Source organism: Rhineura floridana, chromosome 5 (genome assembly GCF_030035675.1).
Source record: "Rhineura floridana isolate rRhiFlo1 chromosome 5, rRhiFlo1.hap2, whole genome shotgun sequence".
Classification (NCBI taxonomy): domain Eukaryota; kingdom Metazoa; phylum Chordata; class Lepidosauria; order Squamata; family Rhineuridae; genus Rhineura; species Rhineura floridana.
The window spans coordinates 104484566-104501564 of record NC_084484.1 but is presented as its reverse complement, the minus strand read 5'-3'; the positions used below and the strand labels follow the sequence as shown (position 1 = coordinate 104501564).

At 41.2% G+C, this 16999-nt stretch overlaps 1 protein-coding gene across 2 annotated transcripts in view; it reads left to right on the top strand.

Annotated features, from left to right (window-relative positions):
- MAP3K7CL (MAP3K7 C-terminal like) overlaps positions 1-16999 on the top strand; it is a 79252-nt gene that overhangs the window by 51684 nt on the left and 10569 nt on the right. The gene's annotated exons all lie outside the window — the stretch shown is intronic.

The following is a 16999-nucleotide window of genomic DNA, read 5'->3' as shown; positions in this document are numbered from 1 at the left end:
CATTGTTAGGAGGAGAGTAATTTTGCTGCAACCTTTCCAGTCACCTCTTAAGATATCTCTTTCACCTGGCTCCAAATCTTTCCTTCCTTCCTTATTCACCTCTGGATGTTTCTCCCAGCCACCATGTATCTCCATCTCACTGTGCTGAAATCTATCCTCCAATTTTTAAAATGTTTTCTTCTTCTATGAAAGAGGCTTCAATTTTTCTGCTTAATTCTTGAGAATTTTCTTTAGAATTTTGATGAATGTGGGGATGGGAGTGTAGCTGACCTTATCATTTGTATGGGTTTTAATTTGGTGTGGTTTAAATTTGTATACTTGTTTTTAATGTTTTTAATTGTTGTAAACTGCCCAGAGAGCTTTGGCTATGAGGCGGTATATAAAATAAATAAATCATTGCAAGGTGGCCAAGGGTAGTGTATGAGAAATGCTTTCTAGTAAAAATTTCTCTAGCGCTCTGCATTCTCTCAGGCTGCCTCCACTTCCAAATCTAAAAAGCCCCATGGGAGGAGTGATGGCTTTCCTAGGGCTTAATTGAAGCACAGGCACCTAAGAAGACTGCAGAGTGCAGGCCACTGATGAGATGATTTGTGGAATGAAAGAAACTTACAAACATCCCTCAGCCACCTCAAAAGTAAGGTAAGCACATCAAAAGTCTGTAGTATGAGAATTTCACTTAAAATTTCTCTCTCCTTTGATAATTTTAACAGAATTTCTTTTCTCATTAATTGATTATGAATGGTAAAAAATGAAGGAAATTATTGGCACAGCACTAATTTCAAGGGAAAAGGGACAAAAAGATTTTTAAAACCCCTATGGCTCCTCTGGAATTGTAATCCATGAAGAGTAAACCACTTTTGTATATATAGACAAGTAGATGGAGCTGCAACTCAACTCATGCATTTTACAGTGCAGTCCTCTGTGTATTTACTTGGAAGTAAGTTCTGAATCTAGCCCTTCTGCAGCAGGAGATGTGTTGCATAAAGCTGATAATGATGAGCGCAAAAATAGAGGCACAGTTTTTCATGGTGTCATGAAAAAGGGGAGAGCGCCTCTCTGTAGGGACTGTGGTCTATTAGTTATTGTTTCTTGGGGAGAGAAAATGGCACCATTTCCAACATAGTGCCTGTGGCCATCCGCAACGTATGCATGCTAATAACAGTCAGCTATGTATATATTGGTATGCTGCACTTTGAACAGAATTTAAAATTATCCTTTCCAAAAGGCAAGGATAAATTTGCAGGAAGCTTAGATAGATGATAATGCTTCCTGTCATTAATCTTTTTTATATTGTGTTATATTGTTGAACTGGGACCAGCTCATAAATTTACAGAAAAACAAGTTCCAATAAGGACAAGAACTTTGCTGAATACAGATGGCTTGAAGTACATGTTCAAGTGTTTTACTGGAATAAGAATCCAGATTCAGACTGAGATCACACAGCTAGAAAGAGAAAGAATGCGCTTTCCACATGTGGTGATCTCCAGTGAAGGACCTCTGCCCTTCTCTCTTTCCTTAAATAAAATCTAGACTAGAAGTCTTTTAGTAAAACATTGGCTACCTAGTTCAAAGTATGTGGAAATTCTGCTTCCTTCTTGCTCCATTACAGCTGCCTGATCAAAAATGCTGTATGGCAGTAGATGTCTTAACCAGCAGAATTCACCAGAAGAATTGACATCAGGCTCTAGACTCTAGACCTAGCAGTGCTATGTTCCCTTTGCTCCCTCTCTTTCCTTACACTATTCAGTAGGTTCACAACCCCTTTCATCCCTAGGCTTGTGCGTAGTTTGTGCCTTACTCCAATTTTCTCCTTGGTTCCTCTTTTCAACTACGTGTTTCCACCATCTGTTACATCCTTATTTCAGATGTTTTGGACTATAACTCTATCATCCAAAACATCTAGAGGGTACCAGGTTGGGGAAGACTGATCTATCCGTACATTTCTTTCAGACACGGGCTTCTTGTTTCCATTCCTTCTCGTGGCCTGTCTCCCTAGTGCATAGCATGTATTGATTGAGCTATGTGAAGCTTCTTCAGAGAACTTTGTCTGATCATTCCCTTTTTGTATCAGTTAACTGTCATTTTTGCTCTTTTCCTCAAGCCTGGTTCCCCACATATCCTTTGGTCAATTTATTTATTTTATTTGTGGTTTTATTTGAGTACTGCTCTCTGGGCGGTTTACAGCAACTAAAAACATCAAAAACAAACATACAAATTTAAAACACATCTTTTAAAAACAATTAAAACACAATTTTAAAAAAATTAAAACAATTTTTAAAAATTTCATAATTCTCAACCCATTGCCTGCTCTGCATCCATCCTTCTTGCCTCTGAGCTCCTGTCCCTTGGTTTTCCAAAGTTCCAGAAACTCTTTCTAGTCTTCAGCTTCTCCTTGTATTAGGTTTTAGTCCTAGCCTAACAGACAAATCACTTGCTGAACATGAGAAGCAAACTACTCCACGCACTCCCAGCAATTGCATTCATGAGTTTTCACACCTGTTCAGCAAGCTAGTGTGTAAGAGACTTCATCACCACCGCCACAATCCAATATATAGGACTACATTTTTAGCAGCCGGCTCTGCACTTGTCAATACAAGTTTTGATGACTCTACCAACTGAGTAGCTTCACAGTCAACACCAATTACTTCAACTTGAAAAGCTGCTATTAAATAAATAATTGTCATGTGAAAATCATGCATGTGTTTTACTTGGTGCATGGACATGAGCTTGGAAGCCACAACACACAGCAAAAAGACTCCCACCATGTTCACACAGGATGGTGTACTTAAATGTATGCATTGTTTCATCCTTCATTGGTAAAGGACTATTTCACGCAGCATTTTCCTTCTGAGTCATTTTCTACATTATATTGCTTGCTACCCAATGTACTTTTAACAGGCAGTTATGATGGCAAACATGTATTTGCCATAGCCAAACCTTACACTTTTTGGTGTTCACTTCTGCCTTCATATGTGCTCAAATTTAGAAATCTAATAAATAATAATAATTTAGAAATTTAATAAATCTAGAAATTTATTTATTAAATTTATATCCTGCCCTTCCTCCTAGAAGAAACCCAGTGCAGCAAACAAAAACTCTAAAACATCTTAAAAACAAGACTTTAAAACATTTTAAAACAAAACATCTTTAAAAACATTAAAACAAAATATCTTTAAAAATATATTAAAACAAAACATCTTTTAAAAAAGCTTTAAAAAAAGCTTTAAAAACATCTAAAAAAGTAATTCCAGCACAGACACAGACTGTGATAAGGTCTTTACTTAAAAGGCTTGCTGAAAGAAGAAGGTCTTCCGTAGGCACAGAAAAGATAGCAGAGATGGTGCCTGTCTAATATTTAAGGGGAGGGAATTCCAAAGGGTAGGTGCCACTATACTAAAGGTCTGCTTCCTATCTTATGCAGAATGGATCTCCTGATAAGATGGTATCTGCAGGAGGTCCTCACCTGCAGAGCGCAGTAGTTAACTGGATATCTAAAGGGTAAGACAATCTTTCAGGTATCCTGGTCCCAAGCTGCATAGGGCTTTGTACACCAAAACCAGAACCTTGAACTTGGCCTAGTAGCTAATGGGCAGCCAGTGCAATTCTTTCAGTAGTGGGGTAACATGTTGGTGATACTGTGCTCCAGCGAGCAGAGGTTACCAGTGCATGGACAACAATGGTCAGGCTGTCTCAGTCCAGAGAGGCAGTCATAGCCACTGAGGTTACTTGGGCCTCTAGTGACAAAGGTGGATGCAGGAGCACCCCCAAAATATAAACCTGCTATTACAGGGGGATTATGACCCAATCCGAACCAAGCAATTGACCAATTATCCTAACTCAGGAACCACCAACCCGCAGCACCTCCGTTTTGTTAGGATTCAGACTCAGTTTATTGGCCCTCATCCAGCCCACCTCTGGTCCAGGGCTTGCACGGCCTCTCCCAATTCAGATGTTACAAAGAAATAGAGCTGGGTATCATCAGCATACTGCAGATGCCTCACCCCAAATCTCCTGATGACCATCCCCAAGGGCTTCATGTAGATGTCAAAAAGCATTGGGGACAAGATGGTACCCTGTGGCACCCCACAGCACAACTGCCAGGGGACCCAAAGACAGTCACCCAATGCTATTCTCTGCAAACAACCCTGGAGGTAGTATCTGAACTATTGTAAAACATTGACTCCAATGCCCATCTCAGCAAGTCAGCTCAGAAGGACACCATGGTCAATGGAATCAAAAGCTGCTGAGAGATCAAGTAAAAATAACAGGGTTGTGCTCTTCCTGTCCTCCTGATAAAGGTCATCCATCAGGGCAACCATGGCTGATTCAGTCCCATAACCAGGCCTGAACCCAGATCGGAATGGGTCAAGATAATCTATTTCATCCAAGAGTGTTTGCAATTGCTCTACCACAATTCTCTTAAACACCTTCCTAAAAAAGGGGGTATTTATGACAGGCGGTAGTAGTCACAAACCGATGATTCCAGGATGGACTTTTCAGGAATGGTCAGATCACTGCCTCTGTCAGGGTGGCTGGGACCACTCCCTCCCACAAAGACACATTGACCACACCCTGGATCCATTCAGTCATACCCCCTCGGCAAACTTTAATAAGCCAAGAAGGGCCAGGATTGAGAGGATAAGTTGCTGGCTGCATTGTCGCAAGCACCTCGTCCATATCATCAGGCCGCATCAACTGAAACTGATCCCAAGAAGTTGCAGCAGATGTTGCACTGGCCACCTCACTGGGGACTTCAGTAGATGTGGATGGGGCATCAAGATTGCCATGGAGGCAAGTAATTTTATCTTCCAAGTGCCTTGTAAACAATTCACAGTGGGCCTCCAAAAGGCCTCTAAAACTCCATTTCTTGGAGTTGATGTCAACAGACCCATGACAATACGAAAAAGCTCCACTGAACAGCTACTTGAGGATACAGTGGTGGCAGAGAAGTGGGCCTTCTTCGCTGTCCTCACCACCACACCATAGGCACAGTTACGATGTTTTACTCATGCCCGATCAGCCTCGCAGCATGTCTTTCGTGACCTGCATTCTAGCTGTCATCCAGCCTGTTTCATTGCCCTTAGTTTACTGGTGCACCAAGGTGCAAACCGGGCTCCACAATGCTGGAGAGGGCTCTTAGGGGCAACCGTGTTAAGAGCCTGACATGTCTCGTACTTCCACAAAAGAAGGGCTTCAAAAGGGTCACCTGCTCTATCTATTGGAAACTCCCCCAGGGCACTTAGGAATCCAGTGGATTCCGTTAGTCTCTGGGAGTAGACCATCTTAACCTGTCCACCACCCATGCAGGGGAGGATTGTAGCCATAAGTCTAAACATCACCAGAAAGTGGTCTGACCAAAACAATGGGATGACATCCACCACCACCCCATCTCCAGAATCCCCCTTCCTCCATCTGGAGAAAAAACCAAGTTGAGGGTGTGCCCTGCCCTATAAGTTGGATTGGTGACAACTTGAGATAGCCCCATGGTTGTCATGGAGGCCATGAAGTCCTCAGCTGGAACACTATAGGCAGCCTCAGCATGGACATTGAAATCACCCAGGACTGTCGTTCTGGGCTCCTCCAATACCACAGCCGAGATGGCCTCCACCAGCTCGGTCACAGAAGCTGCTGGGCAGCAGGGTGGACTGTACACCAGCAGCATCCCTAGTTTAATATCTCCTTGGCCTGACACCAGGTGCAGGCCCTCACAGCCAGCACTGAGACAGAGTCGCTTACTGATGACAGAGATGGAAATTCTGTAGACCACAGCAACCCCTTTTCTCTGTCCTTATATTTGGGCATTTATGAATGAAAGAAATATAATGGAATTCATTTTTACATATATAAATGCTTTTCAGTCCACTTCATATGTGCCATTTATGCAGAAAAAAGAGTGAATGTCATCATGTACAAAGTACAGAGAGAGTGTTTAGCTGTGAATCCACAGATCAGGCAAATGCATATTAATTCTTTTCTTGTATACCTCTTTCCTTGTCTGTAAAGAACAGCCACTACAGAGGAGTTGCTGGAAAAGTAATAGAAGTTTTATTTATATGGGTATGGATGGTGGTGGGGAGCAGGAAACACAGTTCTTCACTAGTTTATACCAGTACAATCTATATAAACTAACAGTTGTCTGTCACCTATGATCTTGTGAATGTTTCAATGCAAGTTCATATGTTCATATGTGTTTGTAAGTCTTTTCTGAATGTGAGTTTGTCACACTGATGGATGAACCTGTTCCAAGTAGAACAATTAGACACTTTCCATCACATATTCAGATCTGACCATGACGGGGGACAAACTAAATCTGGTCGACACCTCTAAAGATATAAGATAGAATATTAATGGAGACCCTTTGAGCTATTAAAATTTCAGTAAGCAATCTATACAAGTGGTTGACTAAAAATGACATTAGGGGAATGAGAGGCATGGAAAGAAGGAAATGACAGATTTGTTAGACAGATGGGCTGCCTTTCTTTTTAGCAGGGGGTGGGGGGAGAGAGAAAATGACTGCCTAAGCCGGGAATAAAATGTTTTCTAGTTTTGGAAAGGGGATTTACTGAGAGGATAACAATAGAAACATTCATGAAAGCCTGAACATATTATAAGGCAAGTCAAGTCCTGAGCATTAACCAGAAGTATGCGTTTGGCTACTTTTTAAATAGTCAGGAAAACTATAAATGACCAGTAATCTGAACTTGAAAACCAGATGTGCTAATTAAATGTAACATCAAGCAACATCCCTGGCCTATCATTCTCATTCTCTGCTCCACACAACGACCACATTTATCAGTCCCATTTGTTCTTTTCTCCTACCCCAGACTGCTAAACTGTGGCTTTATTTGAGTACACTTTCAGGGGTCTCTTTCTCTCTCAGCTAAAACGCATTTCTTCTCAAAAGTTCTCACTGTCGCACCATAACCTCACATTTCCAGGGTCTTTTATTTGCCAAATTTATTCTGCCCCTCTTTGCTATTATTTTAAACCTGTCCTTACCACTCGTGTTTGTCCTGGTCTTTATAGATTTTCAGGAATTTCAGTAGGGACCTTGGAATTTCTCTTTGTATTCTACAGCATATGTTAGGTGTAGGGCCAGCTTCAATTTTGACAGGGCTTTGGGAAAGTGGCTTCTTGTGGGCCCCCTCTTACGTTGATGGGCCCTCTAAGGCTTTCTTGGCAGTGGTGGTAGCACCAACATTTGAAGAGTAGCAGGGAGCTGTTTTAATTTCTCACAGTGAGCCTAATGTGGGATCATCAGGTGAGGTATTTGGCCCCTATTCCTCCAACGTTAAGAAAAAATATGGTGAGGAACAGCATAAATCGACAATAAAATTGCATTCATAAAACAAGTACAAAACCCATCACAAATCAGTAGATCAGATTAATGCATCATCATAGCTGATGTGGACTGCTTTAGGAATGACCATACTACTACCTCTTTAAAGTCACTGGGAACTGTCCCCTTGCATAAAGATATATTAATCACCATCTGAATCCAGTTGGTCATACCATGCCAACTAGATTTGATTAACCATGAGGGGCAGGGTTTGAGAGAGCATGTAGTCAGGCACATTACTGCAAGCATCTTGTCCATGTCCTCAGGCTACATCAACTTGAATTGATCCTAGCAAAGAATTAAAGATATAATATTAGACATTTCACTAGAAGCAGCCATAACGATGACATCAAGATAATTCCAAAGGCGAATGTATTTATTCTCAAAGTGTTGTGCAAGCATGACCCAAATGGCCTTTGAGGGTGCCATTGGAATGCCCTCCAGGGATAACAACCTCTGGACTACCTTAAAGAGTTCTACTGGAAAACTACTTGAGGGTGCAATGGAGACTACAGAATGTGCCATCTTTGCTCTTCTCTCTGCCACATGGTATTATGCATTCTAAGCAGGGTTGAGTCACCTGAGAACTGTTGTGTAAATTTGTATAAATGTTAGCAGAGAATGTCAACGGTCTGAAATGTGTGTGTGCCAGTGTGTGCGTTTACCTAAGTAGCAGGCTTTTACGCTGCATTGAGAACACTGAGACTTAAGACTTGGTAAAACAAGAAAAGCTACTTTATTTATAGAAATACATAGTAAATAAAAGGCATACCTAGTTCTAACTAACTAACTAAGCTGGAGGTGCAACGCCCAGGCTTGGGAGTTGCCCTCCTGGTTCAGGAGAAAGAGAACAGAGACAAAGGTGTCCCTTCTCTCTCGGACAGTCGAAGAAGAGAAGAGAGGAAAGGGTGGAAGGAGGAGGGGCAGATAAGCTTCCCTAACACATATCTGTCTAATGACGGAAGTCACTCAGTCAAAGCATCACAGGTAAAGGTAATCAAGTCTATCCATCTGGAGGACCCTAACTCTATCTCCCTTTGGAACATAAACATAAGAACAAAACAGGAGTTGCCCTTGCCCCACTTCCAACAAGAACAAGACTTTTTCCACCTGCACTCTAGTTGTCGTCCAGCCTGTTACATTGCTTGCAAGTCCCCAAAGTGCCAGGGACCTCCACAGTGCCAGATGTGACAGGAGCGATCGTTATCTGTGGCTCTTTAGTTTAGCCACTTCACAGCAAGAGAAGGGCTTCAACAGAATTGGCAGCTCTGTCCACTGGAAAATCCCCCAGAACATTAAGAAATCCATCAGATACCATAAGTCTCTGGGAGCACACCATCAAAATGGGTCCTCCGCTTCTGCAGAGTGAATGTTTAACCGCAACCCCTTACTTCACCAGGAAATGTACCTCTTTTAATTGTTGTTTTAACTACCTGTATATTTTATTTATGTAGCTAATAATAAATAAAAATAATCCATTCCATGTCAAATTGATTGTAAGGTATTTCATTTGATCCCTTAATTCTCATTCCCAACTGTTACCAGGGTTAAGAGTGTACAACTGAACATACTCATTCACCCCTTCTTCTCCCGCAGGCACTGGAGACATTCAAGAGGCAGCTGGACAGCCATCTGTCAGGAAAGCTTTGATTTGGATTCCTGCATTGAGCAGGGGGTTGGACTTGATGGCCTTATAGGCCCCTTCCAATTCTACTATTCTGTGATAAGCTTACAATCTGTCTACCTTTTGGTTATGAAACTCTGTGGAGTACCATGCATGCTGAATGAATGCATGCAAAGGTAGTAGTGCGATCAATGTCCAGAAATTTTCAAGGCACATTTATCTACATGAAGCCCACCAAATGCCTGGAGCAGAATCTCCTCCCTCATTGGCAGGCAGAAAGATTAGGTTTCAATTGGATTAGATTTATTTATTTCTGTCATAGGCCAGCACATATAAAATACAAAAACCAGACCAAAATAAAACACATGTAATAGCATGAAACACTCAGATCCTGTATAAAAGCCTAATAAAATATTAAAATAATATTTTATCAACAATCTATGGCAGGTGATGGCGGCTGCGCAAGAACAAGCCACTTTAGCTGTAATCTGGGAATTCTGATCTGACAAAAGATATGATAAATAAAATTCATCAAATCTGCCAGGGATTATCTGTAAAGTTGGGTTTATAAAGATGAATCTGATGCCATAACAAAAGAAGCAATATAATAAAGCATGTTCAACTGTTTCCACTCCTCCAATAAGGGCATAATCACTCTGGATAAAGAGCCCTCCTGAAGCTTCCCTCCGGAAGTGAAGATGGCAAGACATTAAATCTAGCTAATGCAAATGCTTTTCTGAATTTAGGGATAGTCAGGTTTACCAAGTAATTTGGGACATGTATGCCATCCCATTGTCCCTGAAATCAGGATATATTAAAGCCATACTTAAAAGATTTTGTCAGGTTTCAGTCTCATATTTTCTTCTCCCCATGCTCTGTAGCAAAAGAAGGAAAAGCTAGCAAGAGTCCAAAAGGAGTCAGGTAGGGGTGCACATATGTGAGACTAACAGGAAGTTGTATGTAGGGACAAGAACTTGTGAATTTTGGCTTCCTGGAAACTCAAGGTGCTCACTACTTGCATAAATAGGTAGAAGAATGTGTTAAACTGAAGCTGTGCCAAATGCACTGTAACTATCCAAATAGGCCACATTCCCATAAGATTTAGTAAACCCTGCATACAAACACACAAACTGAGTTGGCAAAGAGAAAGAAAGACCAGAATAGTTCCAAATTACTAGTTTCCTAACTGTATCTAGCCAGGTTTCCCTATTTTTGTGGCTGGAACATTGTCTGAAATGGTATTCTAAGTCCAGAAGTTTTACAGACCTGGATGTTGTACTTGGGCTTGACATGTATGAATAATATCTTGTTTGAGTTTAACTGTTAAGAAGTTCTGAGAAGCTTAAAAACCTCCTTTGGGCAAGAAAAATTAGCATGATTTGAAAATACAGTAATTTGTTCTAAGTGAAAAGCACATGCAAGATCTCAAAATGATAAGACTTTTAAGCACTCTAAACAATATTTTGAATGGGATATTGATATAAACAGAATGATTTTCATTTTTAAGTGGCCTAATCTTGATGGATTTGGGAAAGCCAGACACTACTGACTAAAATGAGCAAGATCTCTTTTTCTTGTCAGAGTTTAGGGGGTTTCCCATAAGTCCTGTTTAAAAGTACTTTATTGGTGTTAGCGTTTTTTGAGGGTTTGATATCGTAGATGCTACTTTCGTTCACCCTTGAATTCCTGGAACTGAGTGCTTCATGTTCTATAATTTGTCTTGTTAAATTTGTTCTGTTGATTCAGTGAATACCGGCATGATGGTGTGGCTTGTCCACAGTGAAATGTAGCTAAATAGAGTATATTGTCTAAAAATGAACAGGGGAAGAACCCACTTTAAAAAAGAAATGAACTCACCTAAACTCAGATCTGTGTCCAGAACATGCACTCATCATCACCTCAATCCAGCATTATTTCCCCCTAAGGATGGGAGTACCAACACACACATGGTTCTCCTTTCATTTTACTAGAGGGAGCTGATCTTCACACTATTTCTATTGACATGAATGAGAAGGATCCATGTGTACATGGGAAGTACACTGATCTGAATTTGGATACATGTATTCAACACACTTTTATACAGTACATATTTGTCATGTATATTTATTTATTTATTTATTGCATTTGTATACCGCCCCATAGCCGAAACTCTCTGAGAGGTTTACAACAGTTAAAAACATTAAAAACAAATATACAAATTTAAAAACACATTTTTAAAAAGCAATTTAAAAACACATGCTAAAATGCCTCGGATAAGAGGAAAGTCTTGACCTGGTGCCGAAAAGATAACAGTGTTGGCGCCAGACTCACCTCGTCAGAAAGATCATTCCATAATTTGGGGGCCACCACTGAGAAGGCCCTCTCCCTTGTTGCCAGACTCCCAGCTTCCCTCCGAGTAGGCACCCGGAGGAAGGCCTTGGATATTAAGCATAGTGTATGGTGGGTTCGTGTCAGGAGAGGCGTTCCATCAGGTATTGTGGTCCTAAGCCATGTAAGGCTTTATAGGTTAAAACCAGCACCTTGAATCAAGCTCAGAAACAAAACAGGCAGCCAATGCAAGTGGACCAGAATTGGTTTTATATGTTCAAACCGTCTGGTCCCTGTTACCAATCTGGCTGCTGCATTTTGCACAAGCTGCAGTTTCCGAACCGTCTTCAAAGGCAGCCCCACATAGAGCGCATTGCAGTAATCTAACTTGGAGGTTACCAAAGCATGGACAACTGAAGCCAGGTTATCCCTGTCCAGATAGGGGCATAGCTGGGCCAGCAACTGAAGTTGGTAGAAGGCACTCCGTGCCACCCGAGGCTACCTGAGCCTCATGTGACAGAGATGGTTCTAGGAGAACCCCCAAGCTACGAACCTGCTCCTTCAGGGGGAGTGCAACCCCATCCAGGACAGGTTGGACATCCACCATCTGTCAGAAGAACCACCCACTAGCAGCATCTCAGTCTTGTGTGATCTGATCCTCAGTTTATTAGCCCTCATCCAGTCCATTGTCGCAGGCAGGCACTGGTTCAGCACATTGACAGCCTCACCTGAAGAAGATGAAAAGGAGAAATAGAGCTGCGTGTCATCGGCATACTGATGGCAATGCACTCTGGATGACTGCATCCAATGGTTTCATGTAGATGTTGAACAGCATGGGGGATGGAACTGATCCCTGTGGAACCCCATACTGGAGAGTCTAGGGTGCTGAGCAATGCTCCCCAAGCACCACCTTCTGGAACCGACCCACCAAGTAGGAGTGGAACCACCGCCATGCAGTCCCTCCCATGTATAGTTTGGGTTCCTTACTCCTCAGTTGGTAGGCCTATTATAAGGACCAGTTACCTTGTAAAGAGTGGTTTTTGTAAGTTTAAAATACCAATTTTTAAATATACAAGTTGAGGGGAGCAGCTGAATACCCAGACAGTGTTAATCTTTAAAGCACCATCACTTCCCAACAGCAAGACAGCATGCAAGATTTCTGCTTCCAGCCACTTCAAAACTCAACCACTGTTTCTTTCAGGCCCCTAACCAGCAGTGGTTAATCCCTAGGGAAGAAAAAAAGTCTCACTGGAGGAAACACCTTGTGACCTGGAAGTTTTTAATGTTTGTTGAACTATACCAGCCTTTGCCAACCTGATGCCCTCTAACTGATTTGGACTACAAACCTACCATCAGCCCTAGCCAGTATGGCCTGATGGCAGTTGTAATCCAGAACATTTGGAAGGTGCCAGGTTGGTGAAGGCTGAACTACATGATGAATTCAAGCTCCACACAGGTGTTGGTAACACTTTTATTAATGGGGCTGCCTACAGCAATTTGGCAGGGTTGGCCCTACCATTAAGCAGAGTTTGACTGCTGCCTCTGTTGGCAGATATTGGGTGGGGGGCAAGTGGTAGTGTAGTAAAGGACACATCTATGCATGACAGGTGGCCTGTTCTACACCCTCTAAAGCTAATCTGCTCCCTACCTTCAGATACAGTGAAGGACGCAATCCTGTCACTTTAATCACAGTGGAAGATGAAATCTTGACGTCTCAGGCAGCAAAATGTTTTAAGCTAGCCCTGTAAGGTTCTCAATACATTCCTGCAAAATAGGAAAGAAAGGATCTATCCATTTCAGTTCCCTCAATTTCTCATTTCCGGTCTTAAATTCAGTTCTCCATTTCTCTGTAGCAATTTGTGGATTTTTTAATCTTCATGAAAATTCTTCAGCATTTTAGTGCAATTTTATCCTGATAAAGACAATTTTGCATGTAGTTTTGACGTGTACACATTTTTGCAAGCAATTTCTCCTACTATCATGCATTTTTGTAAGTGATTTTCACAAATATATTCATTTTATGCATACTTTCCCCTAATATATGCATTTCTGTAAACATTGGTTGGAGAGTTGCGTTGCAAAATTTGGATAAGGGCAAATTTCAAATGATGGCTGTGTTTCAGTTCTCAAATTGTTTCAGAAAGTGCAATTTGATAGATTCAGCTTTAAATGCAAATTGAATCAAATTGCTCCCCCATCCCTATTCCTAGACCAAGGGAAGGGGGGGAATTGAGGTGACAGTGTATGTTAATTCATACTACGCTACGCTCAGCATCGAAGACCCTCCTCCGGGTGCCTACTCAGAGGGAGGCTCGGAGGGTGGCGACAAGAAAGAGGGCCTTCTCAGTGGCGGCCCCCGAATTATGGAATAGTCTTCCTGACGAGGTACGCCTGGTGCCGACATTACTATCTTTTCAGCGCCAGGTTAAAACTTTCCTCTTTTCCCAGGTATTTTAGTATGTGTAAAAATGTTTATGTTTTAAATTTAAATTTTAAGCTTTTAAAAAAACTGTTTTAAATATGTGTTTCATTGTATTTTATGCTGATTGTTGTGAACCGCCCAGGGAGCTTCGGCTATGGGCAGTATATAAATTTAATAAAATGAAATGAAAAAATGAAATGTGCTTAAATACAACCCACACTCTTACTCCAGTGGTGAGAGAAATGCACTGTCAGCCTGTTCAGGGGCATTTTATTCATTCCAATATCCTATGTTCTAGGTCAGTGTTGCACCTGTAGGTGTACATGCATCTACAGAGGCATTTCCTGGTGCCCACAGGATTTCCCTTCACCCCCAGCTGAAATTAGACTTGAAAGAAGCATTCTGTTGTAACCAACAGAAAAGGTTGTGGTGTGTGCTTGGTTGCTGGGGGGGGCACATCATTCTCTGGTTTGCCCCAAAAAGGTTGGCAACCCCCATTCTAGGTTAATTCCAGATACTGAAAACAAATGTGAGGGCTGAGCCCTGGTGAGCAGCAGAGACAAATTAAACCCTGCATCTTGGAGGATGTGACCTCATTTCTAGGTTTAGGAATTTCAACTGACCATAGTTGCCCATTGTACCACATACAATATATACACACATCCTAGAGGAAGTATCTCTTTATTCAATCCAACACAATAGCCTTCCCATAAATATGTATGTGCTAGAAGCTTTAGTTGTGGCCTCTCATGCAATCCTTGTAAAAATTACGAAAGGAGCAGTGAGTGGTTGGTTGCTTGATGTTTTTTCTAACCTATTCTTTATTAGTAGTAGTAGTAATATATCCATAGTTTAGAAAGAATATACATTGGTCTTGGGTGACAGAAAAGCACATTGGTGAGAATGTCTGGTATGGATGTGGGGGAAACCATGTTCAGATATTTCAACACAGCTATTTCAGATATTTCACAGCCTGAAACCCATTAAATATTTGTGAAAAAATTGCTATCACCCTAATCTCCTTGATAAGGGTGTGAGACTGAAGGACAGAAGATGTTTAAGTCATTACACTGTTGTACTCTGACAAGTGATATGGAAATAGCAAATAATATTTACAGCTGACTCAAAGAAAATCATGAGCAGGCATCAGCTTTGTTGTTCTTGTTATCTAGATGAAATCCCTTACCTTTCTTCTTCTAGTGAACTCTTAACGAAGCGACGTTTTGAAGGTTAGCAAAAAATATTGTACCATTTTAAAAGGCTGAATACAAGTATGAGTGTCCTGTGCCACTCCCCACACAGTGACTCCGAGTATTTTTCTCCACAAATAGAGGAGTCTAAAAAGAGGGAGCAGGGTTAGAAATAGATTCTCTTTTAGATTAGAGGGTGTTGGGTGCATCTTAACTGGGCAACTGAGTTATGATGAATGAGCTTAAGTATTTTCTTTTGTCTGAAGCAGCTTGCTGCTGTATTGGGAGAAGTACCTTTTTCAAAGTGTCACATACAGTCCATGGTTACAGACAAATTGTGACCACTGATTTAGATCTAAATTAAGATGCTGTTCGCACGAAGGTACAGAAAATGTCTCTCCAGAATAACTTCATTGAATGACAATCAAGATATTTTTATTTACTAGACTTCCAGCGCAGTCCTATACATGTCTACTCATTTCCACTGAGTTCAGTGGGGCTTTACTCTGGCTCAGTCAGGGAGCTGCAGGCTTGCAGACTCAGTTTGCAATTTTATGTACATTTGGGAATAAATCCACTGTTCACAGTAGAACTTACTATCTGTCTGAACATGTGTAGGATACTGGGAGATTTTTGAAGACCTTATCCTTCCAAAAGATGGGATGAGGAACCTGTGGCCCTCCAGAAATTGTTAGGCTCCTAACTCCCATCAACCCCAGCCATCTTGGCCAGTTGTCAAAGATAGGAGCTGTAGCTCAACAACACCTGGAGGGCCATAGATTCCCCAAGCCCCAGATATAAAAACTGTCATTAGCTTCAGTGGTATATAATCATCTCTTTCAAATACATTTAGGGCTTAAGTACATGTTATGTTAGTTGTGTGGTCTATAGCCACACCAGGCCTGGGGCCCTGCAATTTCCATGAAGACCACAGCACATAGGGGAAATTAACCTTGCTCTCCCCAGCTGCGATCCCAGTGGAGTTTGCCCACCACCACCACTGTATTGCAGTTCCCAATAAACCCAACACAGCCATGTCCCCTACATCTTTAAATTGCAGGGGAAGATCAATAGTGGAGAACAGACTCTCCTTTGGCCAGATTGTTCACTATTGCTAATTTTTTTGACTGACTGACCATTGCTGATCTTTTGTAACCTTCCCAAACCTACAAGGGCCCCCAGAACCACTGTTTAGAGATGCTGCAACAATTGTCATCATCCTATCTGTTCCTAACATGTTGCTCTCATAGGAATGCAGAATATTTTATAAATCTAAATCTATGAACTCTCCCCAGACAGTGTTGATATGCATAGGGCATATGCGGGGGGGGCCTGATATCTCCTAAACACCCCAGAAAAAATGTGCGGAATTTCTGTCTGGAAACTTCCAGAAGATTAGAGGTTAATTTTTAGCATCAATAAGTATGCTATCTTTTAGCCTCACTGATTTCTTGTGGTGTGAACTTCAACTGGCAATAACTGGCAGATGCACAAAGTGAACTGAGATGATGGGTACGTCACATAGTCCATTTTTCACTGTACCTCAACTGAAGATGATCAGTGAAAACTGAAGATAATGGGAATATAAAATCGTATCTTAGAAGCTAGAGGATACCCTTCCCAAACAATGAATTTGTCCGTTGCGGATTTATCAGGTTCTCAAGTTTCCCATCTTAAATTCAGTTCTCCACATTTCTGCAGCAATTCACTTTTATTAAAAAAATTAAACATCATGAAAATTCATAAGCATTTTAGAGTGAATTTCTCCCAGTAAACACATTTTGTATGCACTTTTGACTAATGTACACATTTTTACAAGCAATTTCTCTCAATATAATGTATTTTTCTGTGCTATTTTCACTAATATCATTTTTATGCACATTTCCCCCTAATATATGCATTACGTAAACATTGCTTGGTTGGAGAACTACATTGCAAAATTTGTATTAGTCTAAATTTCAAAGGATAGCTGTGTTTTGGGTCTCATATTGTTTCAGAAGGATCAAATTTGAAAGATACTCAGCTTTAAAACTGAACTGAAATTAATTTCTCCCTAATCTCCAATTGTGGTACATGAACAGTTCTCAGCAGTGCTTGTGAGGGTGATGTCCTCCTGG